The 22,065-nt window shown below is 44.5% G+C and overlaps 1 pseudogene; it reads right to left on the reverse strand.

The window, feature by feature from the left end:
• Nucleotides 1-2,356: 2,356 nt before the first annotated feature.
• LOC112070877 (coronin-6-like) lies at nt 2,357-21,595 on the reverse strand (annotated as a pseudogene).
• Nucleotides 21,596-22,065: the final 470 nt, after the last annotated feature.

Below are 22,065 nucleotides of genomic sequence, written 5' to 3' on the forward strand. Positions count from 1 at the left end.
GGAACATTGGAAAAATACTGGGAAAGTAAAGGTGCCTGGAAGAAACTTTTGGGAGGCCATACCGACAGAACCTTTCCAGTTCAAAAAGGTTCTTTGAGGAACCCCTCTAAAAAGGTTCTTTGAGGAACCCCTCTAAAAAGGTTCTTTGAGGAACCCCTCTAAAAAGGTTCTTTGAGGAACCCCTCTACAAAGGTTCTTTGAGGAACCCCTCTAAAAAGGTTCTTTGAGGAACCCCTCTAAAAAGGTTCTTTGAGGAACCCCTGTGTAAAGGTTCCAACCGGATCCATTTTAATAACATAGTGTAGAGGCATGGCTTATTGGAGGCGTGCCTTTCAGATAGTTATTTTTGGTCACCCGTCAGTGTAAATGTCATTCCTGTTCATCATGTTATGTTTGTACACTGCAAATTTAACTTTTACTTTAAATATTGATGCGTATTACATATTCAAATCAAATCAAATTGTATTGTATTTGTCATTTGCGCCCGAATACAACAGGTTACCGTGAAATGCTTAAGATGCTCTTTAACAAACAGAGTTTTGTTAAAGAGTTTTCTGTTAAAGTAAGTAAGAAAAAAATAGCTAAATAAACTAAAGGAAAAATAGTAACACAATAAAATAACARTAACGAGTCTATATACAGGGGGTACCGGTACCGAGTCAATGTGCGGGGGTACAGGTTAGTCAAGGTAATTGAGGTAATATGTACATGTAGGTAGGGGTAAAAGTAACTAGGCATAGATAATAAATAGAGACTAGCAGTTGTGTGTGTGTGTACAAGACTGTGTGTGCGTGTGTTTGTGTGGCATTAATATGTGTGTGTGTGTGTGTGTGTGTGTGTGTACATCGAGCCTGTGCAAGAGAGTCAGTGCAAAACAATAATAATAATAATAATAATAATAATAATGAAATAAAGGGGTCAATGTAAATAGTCAGAGTAGCCATTTGATTAACTGTTCATCAGTCTTATGGCTTTGGGGGTAGAAGCTGTTAAGGAGCCAATTGGTCCCAAGCTTGGCACTCCGGTAGCAGAGAGAACACTCTATGACTTGGGTGGCTGGAGTCTTTGACAATTTGTAAGGTACTGGGCCGTACGCACTACCCTCTGTAGCGCCTTACGGTCAGATGCCGAGCAGTTGCCATACCAGGCGGTGATGCAACCGGTCAGGATGCTCTCGATGGTGCAGCTGTAGAACTTTTTGAGGTCCCATGCCAAATCTTTTCAGCCTCCTGAGGGGGGGGGGGATAAGCGTTGTCGTGGCCTCTTCAAGACTGTCTTGGTGTGTCTGGACCATGATAGATCCTTAGTGTTGTGGACACCGAGGAACTTGAAGCTCTCGACCCGCTCCACTAGAGCCCCGTCGATGTGAATGGGGGTGTGCTCGGCCCTCCTTTTCCTGTAGTCCACGATCTAATTAAGCAATAAGGCCCGGGGGGGGGTGGGTGTTGTATATGGCCAATATACCACAGCTAAGGGATGTTTTTATGTACGAGTGCTATGACACAGCCCTTAGCCGTGATATATTGTCCATATACCACAAACCCCTGACGTGCCTTATTGCTATTATAAACTGGTTACCAACATAATTAGAGCAGTAAAAATAAATGTTTTGTCATACCCGTTGTATACGGTCTGATATACCATGGCTGTCAGCCAATCAGCACTCAGGGCTCAAACCACCCAGTTTATAATATAAATAATATGAATATTAACATTGCTGATTACATATAGTAATAAAGTGGTAATTATTACTACTGTTAGATTTTCATAGGCTCTTGTCTAACTCAAATTCATCTGTCAGCCTCACTGTCAGTGTTCCACCTTTACATGTGACAACTATACGACAGAACAGATGAACAGGAATGACATTTACTCCCACATTTACTCCAGAAAACATTGATCTTAAATCCACGCCCCTACTAAGCCACACCTCCACTCCAGGGTTCCTCCAGGGACCTGTTGCTTCATTGCAACATGAAAGGTTTCTCCAAGAACCCCTCAACTAACCGAGGGTGCGAATAGGATCGAACCATTGACGAGCAATGGTTCCTTGAGGATTTCCAGGGGTTCCTTGATGATCTCAAGGGGCTCCTTGAGCATCTCCAGGGGCTCCTTGAGTATCTCCAGGTTCTCCTTGAGCATCTCCAGGGGTTCCTTGAGCATCTCCAGGGGTTCCTTGATGATCTCAAGGGGCTCCTTGAGGATCTCCTGGGGTTCCTTGAGCATCTCCAGGGGTTCCTTGAGCATCTCCAGGGGTTCCTTGCGTATCTCCAATGGTTCCGTGATGATCTCCAGGGGTTCCTTGAGTGTAGTGTGTTTGTATGTGTGTGGGTGTGTTTGTATGTGTGTGAGTCTCCTACCTGGCGATCTCACACTTGCTGACATCCACTCCTCTCTTGGGCATGAAGCCCATCCCCCTCTGAGGCTCCTTGCTGCTGAAGGTACTGAGGTAGTGGACATAGGGAGGTTCCTCTGTTATCTCAAAGTACCGGATACTACTGTCCCCCTGGAGAGGTGGGGAGGGGAGGAGCGGTGGGGAGGGGAGAGGAGAGTAGTGGGGAGGTGAGGTGAGGGGAGAGCAGAGGAGATGAGAGGAGGGGAGGCGAGAGGAGAGGTGGGAGAGGAGGGATTGGGAAGGGATAGCAGGGGAGGGGAGAGGAGATGGAGGGGTGAGGAGAGGAGAGGTGGAGAGAGGAGGTGAGGTGAGGGAGGGGAGAGCAGAGCAGAGGAGAGGAGGTTGGGTGGGGAGGAGAAAGGAGAGGAGAGGGTAGAGGAGGGGAGGGGACAACATTATTTACTACTAAAGCACGTGTCAAACTCATTCCACGGAGGGCTGAGTGTCTGCAGGTTTTTGCTCCTCCCAGGTACTTGATTGATGAATTAAGGTCACTAATTAGTCAGGAACTCCTTTCACCTGGTTGTCTAGGTCTTAATTGAAAGGAAAACCCAAAACCCAGCAGACACTAGGCCCTCCATGGAACGAGTTGGACGGCCCTGATCTAAAGGGAGATATACAGTACTAGTAGTACTAGAGGAGGTAGTGTGTGTGTGTGTGTGTGTGTGTGTGTGTGTGTGTGTGGTGTGGTGTGGTGTGGTGTGTGTGTGCTCATAACGTCACACCTTTCCACAGAGGTAAACCATGTTGGTGTCTGGGTCGTAGTAAGGTAACAACACACCGTTACTTGTGTCCAACTCCAGCAGTGCAATAGGCTCCTCAAAATGTGTCTGAAGAAAGATTAGAAAAGACATGATTGATGTTCATTGATCTTCAAGAGATACGAGTCAAAGATACGAGTCAAAGATACGAGTCAAAGATACGAGTCAAAGATACGAGTCAGAGATACGAGTCAAAGATACGAGTCAGAGATACGAGTCAGAGATACGAGTCAGAGATACGAGTCAAAGATACGAGTCAAAGATACGAGTCAGAGATACGAGTCAAAGATACGAGTCAGAGATATGAGTCAGAGATATGAGTCAGAGATACGAGTCAGAGATATGAGTCAGAGATATGAGTGTGACTGTCCACACCTGTTCACTGTGTGTGTCCTGTCTGTGTCTGTCCACACCTGCCCACTGTGTGTGTCCTGTCTGTCCACACCCGTCCACTGTGAGTGTCCTGTCTGTCCACACCTGTCCACTGTGAGTGTCCTGTCTGTGTCTGTCATCACCTGTCCACTGTGAGTGTCCTGTCTATGTCTGTCCACACCTGTCCACTGTGTGTGTCCTGTCTGAGTCTGTCCACACGTGTCCACTGTGTGTCCTGACTGTGTGTCCTGTCTGTGTGTCCTGCCTGTGTGTCCTGTCTGTGTGTCCTGCCTGTGTGTCCTGTCTGTGTGTCCTGTCTGTGTGTCCTGACTGTGTGTCCTGTCTGTGTGTCCTGTCTGTGTGTCCTGTCTGTGTGTGTGTGTGTGTCGGCTTGTGTGTGTGTTTATTACCGGGTCCCACAGGCCCAACTCTCTCTGGCTCATCCTGGTGAAGCCGGTAGTGAACAGGTTTCCGTCTCTGGTGAAGATGGCCCTCATTGGTCGGATCCCCTCGTGTGGAGCCATCCTCTCCTATTGGACAGAACGGAGAAGCCAGACATCAATAACAGAGTACAGAGACTTCTGTGTGACATTTACAGGTCATTTCTGTTTGAGCCGTCATGTGCAGCTTTTACCATGAACGCAATCTCCACGGAAACAGGAGCGGAGCATCAACGAAAGCACTTTGACAAGCAACCCCCTCCCTCGCCCAACTCACCACCATCCCACCCCCTCCCCCAACTCACCAGCCTCCCTCTGCCCTCCCCCAACGTGCACCACCGCCTCTCTTCCCCTCCCAAGCGCACCACCTCCGCGCTCCCCCTCGCGTCAACTCAACCACCTCTCCACCCCCCCCCAACTCATGCCGACCTCTTCCCTGCCCCTCCCCCAACTTTCGCCACCGGTCCCTCCCGCCTCCCCAACTCACCACCTAACCTCCCCCTCCGCCCCAGACCACCACCTCCCTCCCCCTCTACAACTCACTGGCACCTCCCTCCCTCCCCTCGTGGGCCAAGGCGAGAGAGCGTCACCGAGCCCCGTCGCCACCGGGCCGAAGCCTCACCACGCTCGCCTCCCCAACCGTCACCACCGGCTCCCACGCGCCCGTCCGCCCGGTCCCACGGTCTCGCACTCGTCGATGCACGCACCTCCCGCAACAAGGACGCGCAGATGCTCCCTCCCCTCCCAACTCTTCAACACCCCTCCCATCCCTCCCACACAACCTCACCACATCCTCCCCCTCCCGCAACTCACCACCTCTCCATTCCTTCTCCCCAACTCACCACCGACGCATCCCTCCCCAACTCACCACTCGGCCTCCTCCCCCGTTCTCCTCGTCCACTTCACGATCCGGCCTCCGTTCCCTCCGCCCAACCTCCATCCCTTCCCCGTTCCTGCGTCTTACAACTCACCTCAATTGTACGGGCCACCGTCTCCTCCACTGTCCCGGCCTCCCCCTCCCCTCGATACAGCTCTCTACGCGGTCGGTAGCTGGCAGCCCAACTCACCTCCTCTCCTCCCTCCCCAGAACGTCCTGTCGAGTGCTGTTGTTGGCTCAAACCTCATTAGTAGATATTGTGATGTAGGTCCCCCAACTCACCACCCTTCCCTCCCCTCCTGCCCTCCAACCTCACCACCTCCCTCCCCATATACAACTCAACTCACCATCCCCTCCCCTCCCCAACTCACCACCGCTCCCTCCCCTCCCCGCACTCACCACCTCCCTCCCCCTCCCACTCACCACCCTCGCATCCCCTCCCCAACTCACCTACCTCCCGTCCCCCTCCCCCCAACTCACCACCTTCCCTCCCCAACTCACCACCTTCCTCCCTCTACAACTCACCACCTCCTCCCTCCCTCCCCAACTCAACCTCTCCCTCCCCTCCCCCGCAACTCACCACTCCCTCTCCCTCCCCAACTCACACCTGTCCTCCCTCCATAGCTCACACCTCCCTCCCCCTCCCGAACTCACCACCGCCTCCCCCAACTCACCTCCCTCCCCTCCCCAACTCACCACTCCTCCCATCCCCACCCTCCTCCCATAATCAACTCACCACTCTCCTCCCCAACTCACCTCCTCCCTCCCTCCCCAACTCACCACCCCTCCCCAACTCACCTCCTCCCTCCCCCAACTCACCTCCTCCTTCCCCCACTCACTCACCTCCCTCCAACTCTCACCACCTCCTCTCCCCCAACTCACCTCCTCCCTCCCCACTCACCCACTCCCATCCCCTCCCCAACTCACCAACTCCCACCTCCACCACCCCTCCCACACTCCTCCTCCCCAACTCACCGCGACCACCTCCCTCCCTCCCCCCTCCCCAACTCACCCGCAACCACCCTCTCTCTTGCGGGGTCACACACGCGGAGGGCGTCGGTCCTTACAGGTGGTGCAGAACAGACTACCGTTACGGTTTCCAGCTGAGTTGTAGATGAGGTCTGGGTGTCATCCATGGAGATGAGGGCCTCGCCAGTCCCCACGTTCCAGATTATTATCAGGTTATCACTGCCTGGGGAGAGAGAGAGGGAGGGAGGGAGAGGGGGAGGGGAGGGAAGAGGGAGGGAGAGGGGAGGGTGAGGGAGGGGAGGGAGAGGAGGAGGAGAGGGAGGGAGGAGAGAGGGAGAGAGAGGGAGAGGGGATGGTGAGAGGAGGGAGAGAGGGAGGGAGAGGGAGAGAGGGAGGGAGAGGAGGGAGAGGGGGAGGGTGAGGGAGTAAAAGTGTGTGTGTGAGTGTGAGTGTGAGTGTGTGTGTGTGTGTGTACCTGCATTGAGTAGTATTGAGGAGTATGTTGTGTGTTGTGTGTGTGTGTGTGTGTGTGTGTGTGTGTACCTGCAGTGAGTAGTATGTTGCGTGCAGTGGGGTGCCAGGTGACAATGCCGACACGTTTGGAGTGTCCCTCCAGCACCACGATGGGCTCTGATATGGGCTGGGTCCCCATCTGGTCAGGGATCTGCCACACCTGCAGGGGGACACAATACAACGTTACACACACAGTACCAGTCAAAAGTTTGGACACAACTACTCTTTATTTTTTACTATTTTCTACATTGTAGAATAATAGTGAAGACATCAAAACTATGAAATAACCCACATGGAATCATGAAGTAACCAAAAAAGTGTTAAACAAATCAAAATATATTTTGCACACTCTTGGCATTCTCTTAACCAGCTTCATGAGGTAGTCACCTGGAATGCATTTCAATAAACAGGTGTGCCTTGTTAAAAATTAATTTGTGGAATTTGTTTCCTTCTAAATGCGTTTGAGCCAATCAGTTGTGTTGTGACTAGGTAGGGGTAGTATACAGAAGATAGCCCAAGTCCATATTATGGCAAGAACAGCTCAAATAAGCAAAGAGAAACGACAGTCCATCATTACTTTAAGACATGAAGGTCAGTCAATATGGAACATTTCAAGAACTTTGAAAGTTTCTTCAAGTGCAGTCGCAAAAACCATCAAGCGCTATGATGAAACTGGCTCTCATGAGGACCGCCACAAGAAAGGAAGACCCAGAGTTACCTCTGCTGCAGAGGATAAGTTAATTAGAGAGTTACCAGCCTCAGAAATTGCAGCCAAAATAAATGCTTCACAGAGTTCAAGTAACAGACACATCTCAACATCAACTGTTTAGAGGAGACTGTGTGAATCAGGCTTTCATGGTCGATTTGCAGCAAAGAAACCACTACTAAAGGACACCAATAAGAAGAAGAGACATGCTTGGGCCAAGAAACACAAGCAATGGACATTAGACTGAATGAGTCCAAATGTGAGGTTTTGGTTCCAACCGCTGCGTCTTTGTGAGACGCAGAGTAGGTGAACGGATGATCTCCGCATGTGTGGTTCCCATCGTGAAGCATGGAGGAGGAGGTGTGGGGGTGCTTTGCTGGTGACACTGTCAGTGATTTATTTAGAATTCAAGGCACACTTAACCAGCATTCTGCAGAAATACACCATCCCATCTGGTTTGCGCTTAGTGGGACTATCATTTGTTTTTCAACAGAACAATGGCGGCCTACCCGGCCATCATTGTAAATAATAATTTGTTCTTAACTGACTTGCCTAGTTAAATAAAGGTTAAATAAAAATGTTTATAAAAGCATATGTGAGAACACCTTCAAGACTGTTGGAAAAGCATTCCAGGTGAAGCTGGTTGAGAGAATGCCAAGAGTGTGCAAAACTGTCATCAAGGCAAAGGGTGGCTACTTTCAAGAATCTAATATATAACATATATTTTGATTTGTTTAATACTTCTTTCTGGTTACTACATGATTCCATATGTGTTATTTCAAAGTTTTGATGTCTTCACTATTATTCTACAATGTAGAAAATAGTCAAAATAAAGAAAAACACTGGAATGAGTAGGTCTCTCTCTCTCTCGCTCTCTGTCTCTCAATTCAATGGGCTTTATTGGCATGGGAAACATGTGTTAACATTGCCAAAGCAAGTGAGGTGTATGTACAAGTACAGGTGTATGTGAGGTGTATTCTACAATGTAGAAAATAGTCAAAATAAAGAAAAACACTGGAATGAGTAGGATCTCCTCTCCCTCTCCCTTCTCCCTCGATCGCCACTCCCTCTCCTTCCCTCCCTCTCCCTCCCCTCTCCCTCTCCTCTCCCTCTCCCTCCTACCCTCCTGCCTACTACCTACCTACCTACCGCACTCACTACCGGAAACACCAAATAAAAGTGTCTAACTAGTGGCGTTGGCCACCACATGCCCCAGAACAGCTTTCAAGCTCACCTTGGCTAGACCACAAGTGGCTGGAACTCTATTGATGGATGCAACAATTCATTCTTCCACAGACGAAATTGTTTTGTGATGCATGGTCTCAGCGCGCGTCCAGAATTGCCCATAAATGTTCAATGGTTGAATATCTTGACGTGATGAGCGTCCCATGGCATATGTTTACATTCTTTCATGCTCCATCCAAACCATCCAAGTAACCCACTCGTGCCCGTGGGATGGAGGCATGTCATCCTGGCAAAATGGATCAACAGAGGATGACAAGTGATCCACTCAGAATGCCTGTGTATTTATTGTGTGTTTACCTGCTCTCTAAGGGTTGGAGCTGGACCTCAAAACCATGCAAAAGCGAAATTCGCACATCCACCACCTAACAGATACACCACCAGAACCCTCGATCTTACTAAGAGTTCATCCATTATCTTGGGCAGTTACCTCCATCTGTCTCTGATCTGTTCGTCTGTCGTCAGCTGTCGATAGCAATCTTGTTTATCCCATTACCAGAACAAAGGCATCAGTGTAGTGACAACATTGTCTTTATGAACATCAGCCTGTACTTCTAACCATTCATTCTCATAGCCTGTACTGTACACCATCATTACACAAAGCTACTTGTTACCAAGACTGGCAGTACCATCATATGATAGCTACTCCTTGATTAATCTCAACATGTTTTCATTGTTCAGAAAATCCCTGTGTTTGCGATCACAACATGTTCCCTCTCTGATAACCGAACACCACACACACACACATTCACGACCACCACACAACCAGACACAACACACACACACCACACCCATCCACACACAACACCTTCACACACACACAACTACACACACACCACACACACAAAACCCACACACAAACACACACCAACACAACATCATAACACACACACAAACACACAACACACATCACACATCATCAACACATCACACCACATACACCACCACACACACACACACACACACACACACACACACACACACACACACACACACACACACACACACCACACACACACACAACACACACACACCACACACACAGGGTTGTGTTACCTTAATATTGGCGAGACAGGCTCGTGTAATGACTGAGGGATTCAGTGGAACTGGTATCAAACTCAAAACATGTGTTGCGATGCCATCCATTTGCTCCGTTTCAGGCTATTATTATGAGACGTCCTCTCCCTCAGCAGCTCCCACTGACACACACCCACACACGTCCTTGTGCTAGCCTTGTGATGCAAGCCTTGCGGACTGTAGCACTAGAGGGTTGATCAACCACATTTCTTGCAGACACACACACACACACACACACACACCACACATAGCTTTGATATCTTCATCTCCTCTCCATCTGCCTCCCTTAGAGGTCTCATATCTGTCATCTGATTGGTTAATAAGGGAGGGGTCTTGGGGGCAGGGCACTATGTTAACAATGTTTATAATTAAACCAGCCGTTTACCCCCAACAACCCCACCCCTTCACCCCTTTTCTAAGAATGCACGTATCTATAGCACTCCTCATGAGACAAGAGCCATGGCGGGTCTTTTAGTGACCACAGAGAGACCTTGGTTTGACAGATCAGTAGAATAACAGCTTGTTGGAGACACTGACAGTTCATACATGACAGAGCAAACAGAGCAGCCGACACACACCACAACACCACACACACACACGCACACCGACACACACACACCACACCACCACACACACACACACACACACACAACACACCACACACACAACACACACTCTCTCTCAAGGCTGCCAGCCTTACCATGTGGCGTGTGGGTCCTCTGCACGGATGCCAGATGTTGTCGTTGTGAGGCACAGTCGATGGTCCAGGCAGCCCAGCGTGGCCAGTCACAACGGGTGTGTTCTTATCCAGACGACCCATACATCACACAGGACGGGACAGACAGGAGGATGACTCACGGCACTGTGACATAGTCCTATTTACTGTAGTTAGTTCACTCTACTCCTAGCAACAACAATAGACATCTAGTAGTTCACTCTACATCCTAGCAACAGCAATAGCATCTAGTTAGTTTAGTCTACACCTAGCACAGCAATAGACATCTAGTTAGTTCACTCTACAATCTCTAGCAACAGCAATAGAATCTAGTTTAGTTTCACTTTCTACATTCTCAGAACAATATATGCATCTAGTTGTTCACTCTACATCCTAGCAACAGCAGTAGACATCTAGTTAGTTCACTCTACATCCTAGCAACAGAAAGACATCTAGTTAGTTCACTCTACATCCTAGCAACAATAATATGCATCTAGTTTAGTTCACTCTACATCCCTAGCAACAACATAGACATCAGTTAGTTCACTCTACATCCTAGCAACGCAATAGCATCTAGTTAGTTCACTCCTACCATCCTAGCAACAGCAATAGACATCAGTTAGTTCACTCTACATCCTAGCACAGCAGATAAGACATCTAGTTAGTTCACTTCTATCCTAGCAAACAATATATGCATCTAGTTAGTTCACTCTACATCCTAGCAACAGCGTAGACATCTAGTTAGTTCACTCTACATCCTAGCAACAGCAATAGAACATCTAGTTAGTTCACTCTACATCTCAGCAACATAATATGACATCTAGTTAGTTCACTCTACATCCTAGCACATAGACATCTAGTTAGTTCACTTAATCCTAGCACACAATAGAATGCATCTAGTTAGTTCACTCTACATCCTAGCAACAGCAATATGCATCAGTTAGTTCACTCTACATCCTAGCAACAGCAATAGACATCAGTTAGTTCACTCTACATCCTAGCAACAATAATGCATCTAGTTAGTTCACTCTACATCCTAGCAACAAACAATAGACATCTAGTTAGTTCACTCTACATCCTAGCAACAGCAATAGACATCTAGTTAGTTCACTCTACATCCTAGCAACATAATATGCATCTAGTTAGTTCACTCTACATCCTAGCAACAGCATGACATATAGTTAGTTCACTCTACATCCTAGCAAACATATGATTAGTAGTACTCTCATCTAGAACAGCAATAGCATCTAGTTAGTTCACTTCTACATCTAGCAACAGATAGTGCATCTAGTTAGTTCACTCTACATCCTAGCAACAGCAATAGGCATCTAGTTAGTTCATCTTACATCCTAGCCAACAATAGAATTCTAGTTAGTTCACTCTACATCCTGACACAAGTATAGACATCTGTAGTTCACTCTACATCCTAGCAACAGCAATATGCATTAGTTAGTTCACTCTACATCTAGCAACAGCAATAGACATCCTTAGTTAGTTCACTTACATCCTAGCAACAATAATATTGGTTCATTACTCTAGCAACAGAATAGACATTAGTTAGTTCATCTCTACATCCTAGCAACCATAATATGCATCTAGTTAGTTCACTCTACATCCTTCGCAACAGCAATATGCATCTAGTTAGTTCACTCTACATCCTAGCAACAGAATAGACATCTAGTTAGTTCACTCTACATCCTAGCAACAGCTTATGCATTCTAGTTAGTTCACTCTACATCCTAGCAACAGCAATATGCATCTAGTTAGTTCACTCTACATCCTAGCAGCAATGAACATCTAGTTAGTTCACTCTACATCCTAAGCAACAGTAATATTCATCAGTTAGTTCACTCTACATCCTAGCAACCAGCAATAGACATCTAGTAGTTCATTCTACATCCTAGCAACAGTAATATGCATCTAGTTAGTTCACTCTACATCCTGCCAGTAATATGCATCTAGTTAGTTCACTCTACATCCTAGAACAGTAATATGCATCTAGTTAGTTCACTCTACATCCTAGCAACAGAATAGATCTAGTTAGTTCACTCTACATCCTAGCAACAGTAATATGCTCTCAGTTAGTTCACTCTAATCCTAGCAACAGTAATAGACATTCTAGTTAGTTCACTCTACATCCTAGCAACAGTAATATGCATCTAGTTAGTTCACTCTACATCCTAGCAACTAGTAATAGACATCTAGTTAGTTCACTCTACATCCTAGCAACAGTAATAGACATCTAGTTAGTTCACTCTACTCCTAGCACAGCAATAGCATCTAGTTAGTTCACTCTACATCCTAGCACAACAGCATAGACATCTAGTTAGTTCATCTACATCCTAGCACACACAGTAATTGCATCTAGTTAGTTCACTCTACATCCTAGCAACAGCATAGACATCGAGTTAGTTCACTCTACATCCTAGCAACAGCAATAGACATCTAGTTAGTTCACTCTACATCCTAGCCACAGCAATATGCATCTGTTAGTTCACTCTAATCCTCAGCAACAGCATAGAACTTCTAGTTAGTTCACTCTACATCCTAGCAACTAGCATATGCATCTAGTTAGTTCACTCTACATCCTAGCAAACAATAGACATCTAGTTAGTTCACTCTACATCCTAGCAACAGTAATAGACATCTAGTTAGTTCACTCTACATCCTAGACACAGCATATGCATTCTAGTTAGTTCACTCTACATTAGCAACAGTAATATGCATCTAGTTAGTTCACTCTACATCCTAGCAACAGTAATATGCAATCTAGTTTGTTCACTCTACATCCTAGCAACAGTATCGATCTAGTTAGTTCACTCTACATCCTAGCAACAGCATAGACATCTAGTTAGTTCACATCTACATCCTCAGCAACGTAATATGCATCTAGTTAGTTTCACTCTACATCTAGCAACTAATAGACATCTAGTTAGTTCACTCTACATCCTAGCAACAGTAATGAAATCTAGTTGTTCACTCTACATCCTAGCACAGCAATAGACATTCTAGTTAGTTCACTTCTACATCCTAGCAACAGCATAGACTCTAGTTAGTAATTCTAATACTACGCACAGCAATATGCATCTGTTAGTTCACTCTACATCCTAGCAACAGCATAGACATCGTAGTTCACTCTACATCCTAGCAACAGAATATGACATCTAGTTAGTCACTCTACATGCCTAGCAACAGTAATAGACATCTAGTTAGTTCACTCTACATCCTTAGCAACAATTAATATGCATCTAGTTAGTTCACTCTACATCTGCAACAGCAATAACATCTAGTTAGTTCACTCTACACCTCTAGCAAACATAATATGCATCTAGTTAGTTCACTCTACATACCTAGCAACAGAATAGACATTCTAGTTAGTTCACTCTACATCCTAGCACAATAATATGCATCTGTTAGTTCACTCTACATCCTAGCAACAGCAATAGACATCTAGTTAGTTCACTCTAATCCTTCCAGCAACAACTAATAATGCATCCTAGTTAGTTCACTCTACATCCTAGCAACAGATAGACATCTAGTTAGTTCACTCTACATCCTAGCAACAATACATATGCAATCAATTAATCTATCAACAGACATAGATCTAGTTAGTTCACTCTACATCCTAGCAAAGCGCAGTAGACATCGATGTTAGTTTCACTCTACATCCTAGCAACAGAATAGACATCTAGGTTAGTTCACTCTACTTCCTAGCAACAGTAATATGACATCTAGTTAGTTCACTCTACATCCTAGCAACAATAATGCATCTAGTTAGTTCACTCTACATCCTGCAACAGCAATACTACATCGAGTTAGTTTACTCTACATCCTAGCAACAACAATATGCATCTAGTTAGTTCACTCTACATCCTAGCAACAGTAATATGCATCTAGTTAGTTCACTCTACATCTAGCAACAGCAATAGACATCTAGTTAGTTCACTCTACATCCTAGCAACAACAAATAGACATCTAGTTAGTTCACTCTACATCCTAGCAACAGTAATATGCATCTAGTTAGTTCACTCTTCATCCTAGCAACAGCAATATGATCTAGTTAGTTCCTACAATAACCATATACTTAATGTTTCTGAGTACATTTAGTTGCGTGCGTTGTTGCAGTGTCTTGGTTGGGGTGGGGGGGTACACATGCATGTGTGTGTGAGTGTGTGACAGAGAAAATATGTGTGTGAGAGGGAGGCAATGAAGAGAGATTCGGTGTTTATTGTATAGTGGCAGTGACAGTGTCCCCAAACAATACGGTTACAGTGGGTTGGATTGTAACAAGGGCATTTCCATGTATAAGGCACTAACATATACATTTGGTGTCAAATGAAAGCTACGAGTCTAGGCTATATTTCTCTGAAATTAAAGCATATATATAAATGTTTCAAACATTTTCCATTCTAAAAATCAGGGATAAACAAATGCTTTTATTTCTGGTCAAACAGATGGAAAATGGGTCTTAGAAAACAGTAGAGTATAGTTCAGGAGAGGAGATTAGAGTACAGCAGAGTACAGTATAATCCACTGTGCTGTAATGTAATGTACTGAACTCTACTGCTGTGGTGTCCAAGCCTGTAAAACATAGACGTGTTATGATTGGTACAGATTTGGTCAGGTTCGGACCAACCAAATTTGGTCTTGTTTGGAGGCGGAGCTCATTAAAATAATAGCCAATGTGTAGAATGATACCAAAACATGCAAAGTAGGATTCTACATGGTTCTCCCTTGTGTACCTATCACCGTGAAGACAATGACATTCATCATTATGCATTTCTGTATAGTACAGATCAGGAACCCATGATGTCATTCTGTTACCGTGGAATTTCCCACAACCATCCCCAAAATGTTTTATAATGTAGTTGATTGTGACAACCAAACCCCACATTCCATGTGACAAACAAATGCAAACATTTACAAAGAAAATACCAACATAATAAAAAATGTAAAAAAATCTACACATCCATTGCACAGTCTTCACATTTTGCTGCCTTAAAATCTAATTAAATCTAAAAAGGAGTAATTTTTGTTCTACAGATCTACACAACCTATTCTACATTTTCAAAGTGAAAGAAAATTTGCGAAAATTTTCCAAATTAATAAAAAATCTAAAAATTAAGATGTATTGTCAAGTATTGTGGTGGCAGCCTCATGTTATGGGTATGCTTGTCACTGGCAGAGACTAGGGCGTTTGTTAGGATAAAAATCAATTTGTAAGGCTCAAAGCCCATATAAAAAATGTGGAAACCCTGCCTCAGTCTTCTGAAAACCTAACCCTGGGATATAGTTGTATTTTCAGCAGGAAAATTATAAAATGTTTAATGCCAAAGACACACCAGAATGGCTTTTCCTGAGTGGTCCAGCTGCAGTCCTGACATAAATTTGCTTGAAAACCAGAGACAAGGCTTGAATATTGCTGTCAATCAATGACTCCTAACCAAATTTACTGAGCTTGAGCAATTTTGACAAAAACAATGGAAAAATGTTTCCCTAAGAGTTGTGCAAAGTTGGTTGAATCTTATTCAAAATGATCCACAGCTGTAACGGCGGCCAAAGGAGCTTCCACCAAGTATTAACTAGGGTGTGAAGACATACCCAATCAATGCATCATTGTTCTTTTAGTTTAAGGCAGCAAAATGTGAAGACTGTGCAAGGGGTGTGTATACTTCACTAGCGACTGTAAAATCCTCTCACCTCAACGTTTTGTCATGCTGACCAGGTGGATGAGTTATTAATGATATATTTCAGCTTTTATTTCTTTCATCACATTCCCAGTGGGTCAGAAGTTTACATACACTCAATTAGAATTTGGTAGCATTGCCTTTAAATTATTTAACTTGGGTCAAACGTTTCGGGTAGCTTTCCACAAGCTTCCCACAATAAGTTGGGTGAATTTTGGCCCATTCCTCCTGACAGAGCTGGTGTAACTGAGTCAGGTTTGTAGGGATCCTTGCTCGCACATGGTTTTTCAGTTCTGCCCACAAATGTTCTATAGGATTGAGGTCAGGGCTTTGTGATGGCCACTCCAATACCTTGACTTTGTTGTCCTTAAGCCATTTCGCCACAACTTTGGAAGTATGCATTTGGACGATGCATTTGCGACCAAGCTTTAACTTCCTGACTGATGTCTTGAGATGTTGCTTCAATATACACACATAATTTTCCATCATCATGATGCCATCTATTTTGTGAAGTGCACCAGTTCCTCCTGTAGCAAAGCACCCCCACAATATGATGCTGCCACCCCCGTGCTTCACGGTTGGGATGGTGTTATTCGGCTTGCAAGCCTCCCCCTTTTTCCTCCAAACATAACGATGGTCATTATGGCCAAACAGTTATTTTTTTGTTTCATCAGACCAGAGGACATTTCTCCAAAAAGTACRATCTTTGTCCCCATGTGCAGTTGCAAACCATAGTCTGGCTTTTTTTATGGTGGTTTTGGAGCAGTGGCTTCTTCCTTGCTGAGCGGCCTTTCAGGTCATGTCGATATCGGACTCGTTTTACTGTAGATATAGATACTTTTCGACCTGTTTCCTCCAGCATCTTCACAAGGTCTGTTGATGTTGTTCTGGGATTGATTTGCACTTCTCGCACCAAAGTACGTTCATCTCTAGGAGACAGAACGCATCTCCTTCCTGATTGGTATGATGGCTGCATGGTCCCATGGTGTTTATACTTGCGTACTATTGTTTATACAGATGAACGTGGTACCTTCAGGCGTTTGGAAATTGCTCCCAAGGATGAACCAGACTTGTGGAGGCCTACAATGTTTTTGAGGTCTTGGCTGATTTCTTTTGATTTTCCCATGATGTCAAGCAAAGAGGTACTGAGATTGAAGGTAAGCCTTGAAATACATCCACAGGTACACCTCCAATTGACTCAAATTATGTCAATTAGCCTATCAGAAGCTTCTAAAGCCATTGACATCATTTTCTGGAATTTTCCAAGGTGTTTAAAGGCACAGTCAACTTAGTGTATGTAAACTTCTGACCCACTGGAATGTGATACAGTGAATTATGAAATGAAATAATCTGTAAAACAATTGTTGTAAAAAATTACTTGTGACATTTCACTAAGTAGATGTCCTAACCGACTTGCCAAAACTATAGTTTGTTAACAAAGAAATGTGTGGAGTGTGAAAAACAAGTTTTAATGACTCAACCTAAGTGTATGTAAACTTCCACTTCAACTGTATATATATATATTATATATATACAGTTACCAGACTCTCCAACCCTCTTAATATATACTGTTTCTATCTCTCCTTCCCTCCTACTCTGCTTCCCTCTATCTGTCCAATTCTTCCCTAAGCAATGTATACAGACTGAATAAGAAGGCCAACAAACACACCCTGTTACCAACACACCCCGTTTACAAACACCCCGTTACCAACACACCCCGTTTACCAACACACCCCGTTACCAAACCACACCCTCGTTACCAACACACCCGTTACCAACACACCCCGTTACCAACCACCTCGTTACCAACACACCCTGTTACCAACACACCCTGTACCAACACACCCTGTTACCACACACACTCTGTTACCAACACACTCTGTTACCAACACACCTGTTACCAACACACCTGTTACCAACAACAGCCTGTTACCAACACAGCCTGTTACCAAACACAGCCCTGTTACCAACACACCCTGTTACCAACACAGCCTGTTACCAACACAGCTGTTAACCAACCAACAGCTCTGTTACCAACACAGCACTTTTACAACACAGCCTGTTACCAACACAGCCTGTTACCAAACACACTCTGTACCAACAACTCGTTCCAACAACCAGCCTGTTACCAACACAGCCTGTTACCAACACAGCCTGTTACCAACACACCCGTGTTACCAACACACCCTCTTACCAAACACCCTGTTACCAAACACACACCTGTTCCTTTACCAACACACCCTGTTACCAACACACCCTGTTACCAACACACTCTGTTACCAACACAGCCTGTTAACACACCCTGTTACCAACACACCCTGTACCAAACACCCTGTTACCAACACAACACACCCTGTTACCAACACACCCTGTGACCAACACAGCCTGTTACCACACACCCTGTTACCAACACACCCTGTTACCAACACACCCTGTTACCAACACACCCTGTTACCAACACACCCTGTTACCAACACACTCTGTTACCAACACACCATGTTACCAACACACTCTGTTACCAACACACCCTGTTACCAACACACTCTGTTACCAACACAGCCTGGTACCAACACACGCATAAAAAGAAAAAGAAGGTTGCATGTTGTTCTGTTGTTATATTGATGCAATACATTTATTAATTAGCCAACGTTTCTGCTTATACATAGCTGCTTTATTGAGGAACGTTTCACTTACTATGACTGTGATATGCGGTTGTCCCACCTAGCTACCTTGAGATGAATGCACCAACTGTAAGTCTCTCCAGATAAGAGTGTCTGCTAAATGACTAAAATCTCTTGACAGCAAGATACCTTCAGCAAACACTAAAATAAACAGCTGATTAAACCCAGCTCTTATCTCACCAGTCTAGAACTCTGTAAATCCTCAGAGAATCGGGTTCTCTGGTAAATGTCTTGGCAGGTTTTACTAAACAGGTGTTTAGTTAGTCTGAGCCTTGAGTTGATTGTAGGAACAATCCTCTCCAGTTAGTTAGTGTATCCTGGAGAGAGAGCAGTGTACGTAAGATCAGACTAAGCTTTCGGTTCGCACCTGTAACGGCGTTCCTCCTCCTCTTCATCCGAAGAGGAGGAGTAGTGATCGAACCAAGGCGCAGTGTAGTGAAATGACATGATTTATTGAACACGACGAAAAAACTAACTAAACTTGCATAAACAAACAAAACAAATAAACGATGCAGACAGACCTGAACGACGAACTTACATATAACGTGAAGAACGCAATGAACAGGAACAGACTACATAAAACGAACAAACCGCAAACAGTCCCGTATGGTGCAAACATATACACAGACACAGGAGACAACCACCCACAACGAACACTGTGAAACAACCTACCTAAATATGACTCTCAATTAGAGGAACGCCAAACACCTGCCTCTAATTGAGAGCCATACCAGGCAACCCTTAAACCAACATAGAAACAGACAACATAGAATGCCCACCCAAACTCACGTCCTGACCAACTAACACATACAACAAACTAACAGAAATAGGTCAGGAACGTGACAGCACCAGGTGCAAAGTTTCAAGCTATTATTTTTTCCAGGAAAGTTAGATAACCTAAAAACATGAAACTGTCTTTATCTATCTCTATTTATTTAGCTGTATTTATCTATCTATGTATACTTCTTTTTTTATTTAACCTTTATTTAACTAAGAAAGTCAGTTAAGAACACATTCTTATTTACAATGACGGCCTACCCCGGCCAAACCCTAACCCGGACGATGCTGGGCCAGTTGTGCGCCGCCCTATGGGACTCCCAATCACGGCCGTTTGTGATACAGCCTGGAATCGAACCAGGGTCTGTAGGGACACTTCTAGCACTGAGATGCAGTGCCTTAGACCGCTGTGCCACTCAGGAGCCCAAGTATACTTATTTATCTATACTTATCTAGCTATACTTATGAAGCTATACTTATCTAGCTATACTTATGTAGCTATACTTATCTAGCTATACTTATCTAGCTAGACTTATGTAGCTATACTTATCTAGCTATACTTATCTAGCTATACTTATGTAGCTATACTTATCTAGCTATACTTATCTAGCTATACTTATGTAGCTATACTTATTCATCTAGACTTATGAAGCTATACTTATTTATCTATACTTATTAATCTAGACTTATGAAGCAATACTTATTTCCTGTTAACATATTTGTTCTTTCTTTAGTTCTATTGTTTCTGTGTGTTTTTCCCCGTGGAAAGAAACAGGTGCAGAACTTTGCTCTGGTGCACAAAGCAAACACCTGGAGAACCTGGCCCAAGAGAGAAGACCCCTATACGGGTGAAAGGTGAGACTCAGGGGCGTAGAGATTACTGTACACACACACACACACGTACACACGTACACACGTGTCTGCATGAGTCAGTACACACACACACACTCAAACACAGAGACGTAGCAACGTTAGCACATGTGTTCTGGTTGAATCCTGATCCCTGTCATTGAGTTGATTTCAATGGGTCACACATTTTTTCATATTGTGAGTTTTCCCTATCACTCCCATTTTTGGTTAGCAGTGGCTATAACGTTAAAATAGTATTAGTAGTGGCTTTGGAAACAAATCCGAACCATGGATGACTGTCTTTAGGCCCATAGACTTGCTTTCAGGATAAGTTTTTAAAAAATACAGGTAAAGGTCAAAAACAGATACCCTCAACCTCCAGACTCATCCCTCAGCTGTTAACCAAAAGAAGTGGTGGGGATACTGCTTTGCTATTAGTTTCAACCGCGGATTGCTCCTTTAAAGGGCTGACTGACCTTAGAGAGGGGCAGGACGAGGAAGGCTCCGCCCCCGCTGGACTCCACGATGACGGCCAGGAACTTTGGGTTGACGGCACAGAACGAGCTGTCCCACGTCACCTTGGAAACGCGTATGTCATCGTAGCCCTGCTCCGTCTTCACCGCCTGGCCAAAGACGTGTCGGAACTTACTCTGTCGTACGATGCTGCGACTCATCGCTATAGAGACAAGGGAGGGAGGGGTCGGGGGGAGAGATAAAGTTGAGTGTGAGAGGGTAAGTCAAAGATGGAGGTGGGGGGGAGTGAGAGTTTGACAATCTCAGATATGCAATTTCCATCAATCAATCATTTAATCAATCATTCCATAATTTATGATGAATATACAACTTGAATCATGTGAATCATCGGACTGATCTCCTCCTCCGTTGAGAAGATACACTGTGACCCAAAACCTGTAACTCAGCAGTTGGGTCATCCAAACAACCCCAACATTTTTTTGAGTTGTTTTTTTTTCTTTAAAAACTGTTGGGTTATTGATGCTGGGTGCTGGTTTATTCATGCTGGGTTATTGAGATATGACCCAGTGGGTCAGATCAAAAGACTAGACATGTGGCTTTCAGATAGTTATTTTTGGTCACCCGTGAGAGTAAATGTCATTTAGGTTAATCTGTTCTGTTGTATTGTCATCACATGTTATGGTTGAACACTGACAGTGTTGTTGTCACAACTTCCACCGAAGGTAGCTCCTCTCCTCTCTACTAGCCATCACCGATCCCTTTTTCCTTTTCTGTTTGTTTTGTCTGTGGTTCTTTTCACACCTGGTTTCATTTGCCTTAATTTCTGTGTGTATATATTTACCCTGCCTAGGTTTGTGCGGGATTATTCTTTCATTGTGATGTGCTCGGTGAGGTTATGCCATTCTTTGTTTTCACGGATTCATAAGAGTGTTATTGTCGGAACGTTGTTTGATCCTCCGTGCGTTTGTACGGGTTCTCTGTTGTCGAGGGCGTTGTACCTTTTTGATTGTGCCATACCTGTGTTGGTGGACTTGCCAATTAAAGTACGCTTCTCAGACATCTCTGCTCTCCTGCGCCTGACTCCTTCACCTACCTCCTAGACGCAACATTAGCACAGCTGTAGCTTTAATGAGGCTTACACAAGTGCATGAGTTCCTAAAGTGCCTATGCACATCCCAATGTTGGGATAAATAATACGTGCCAATGTTGGGATAGGTAAATAATAATGCTCTGAAATATATATTAGAATATGTCATGTGCAAAAAATATCCAAGGAACATTTTTATTTATATTGTACAAATTTAACACGATGAACAGGAATGACATTTACAAAGCAACACTTCTTATCTAACTTTGCTGTTGAAGTATAGACACCGGAGTTGCCTAACCTGTTCACAGGATTGGGTAGCTCTTTCCTGTGGTTGAATGACCTAGATGCCTCATGGGTGGAATGTTATTCATATTTTTCATAATATCATAATTAATAAACGTTTTTCTTTTTTTTAACCGGTGAAATTCTGGTGTTTCTAT

This window comes from Salvelinus sp. IW2-2015, unplaced genomic scaffold (assembly GCF_002910315.2).
Source record: "Salvelinus sp. IW2-2015 unplaced genomic scaffold, ASM291031v2 Un_scaffold1447, whole genome shotgun sequence".
Classification (NCBI taxonomy): Eukaryota; Metazoa; Chordata; class Actinopteri; order Salmoniformes; family Salmonidae; genus Salvelinus; species Salvelinus sp. IW2-2015.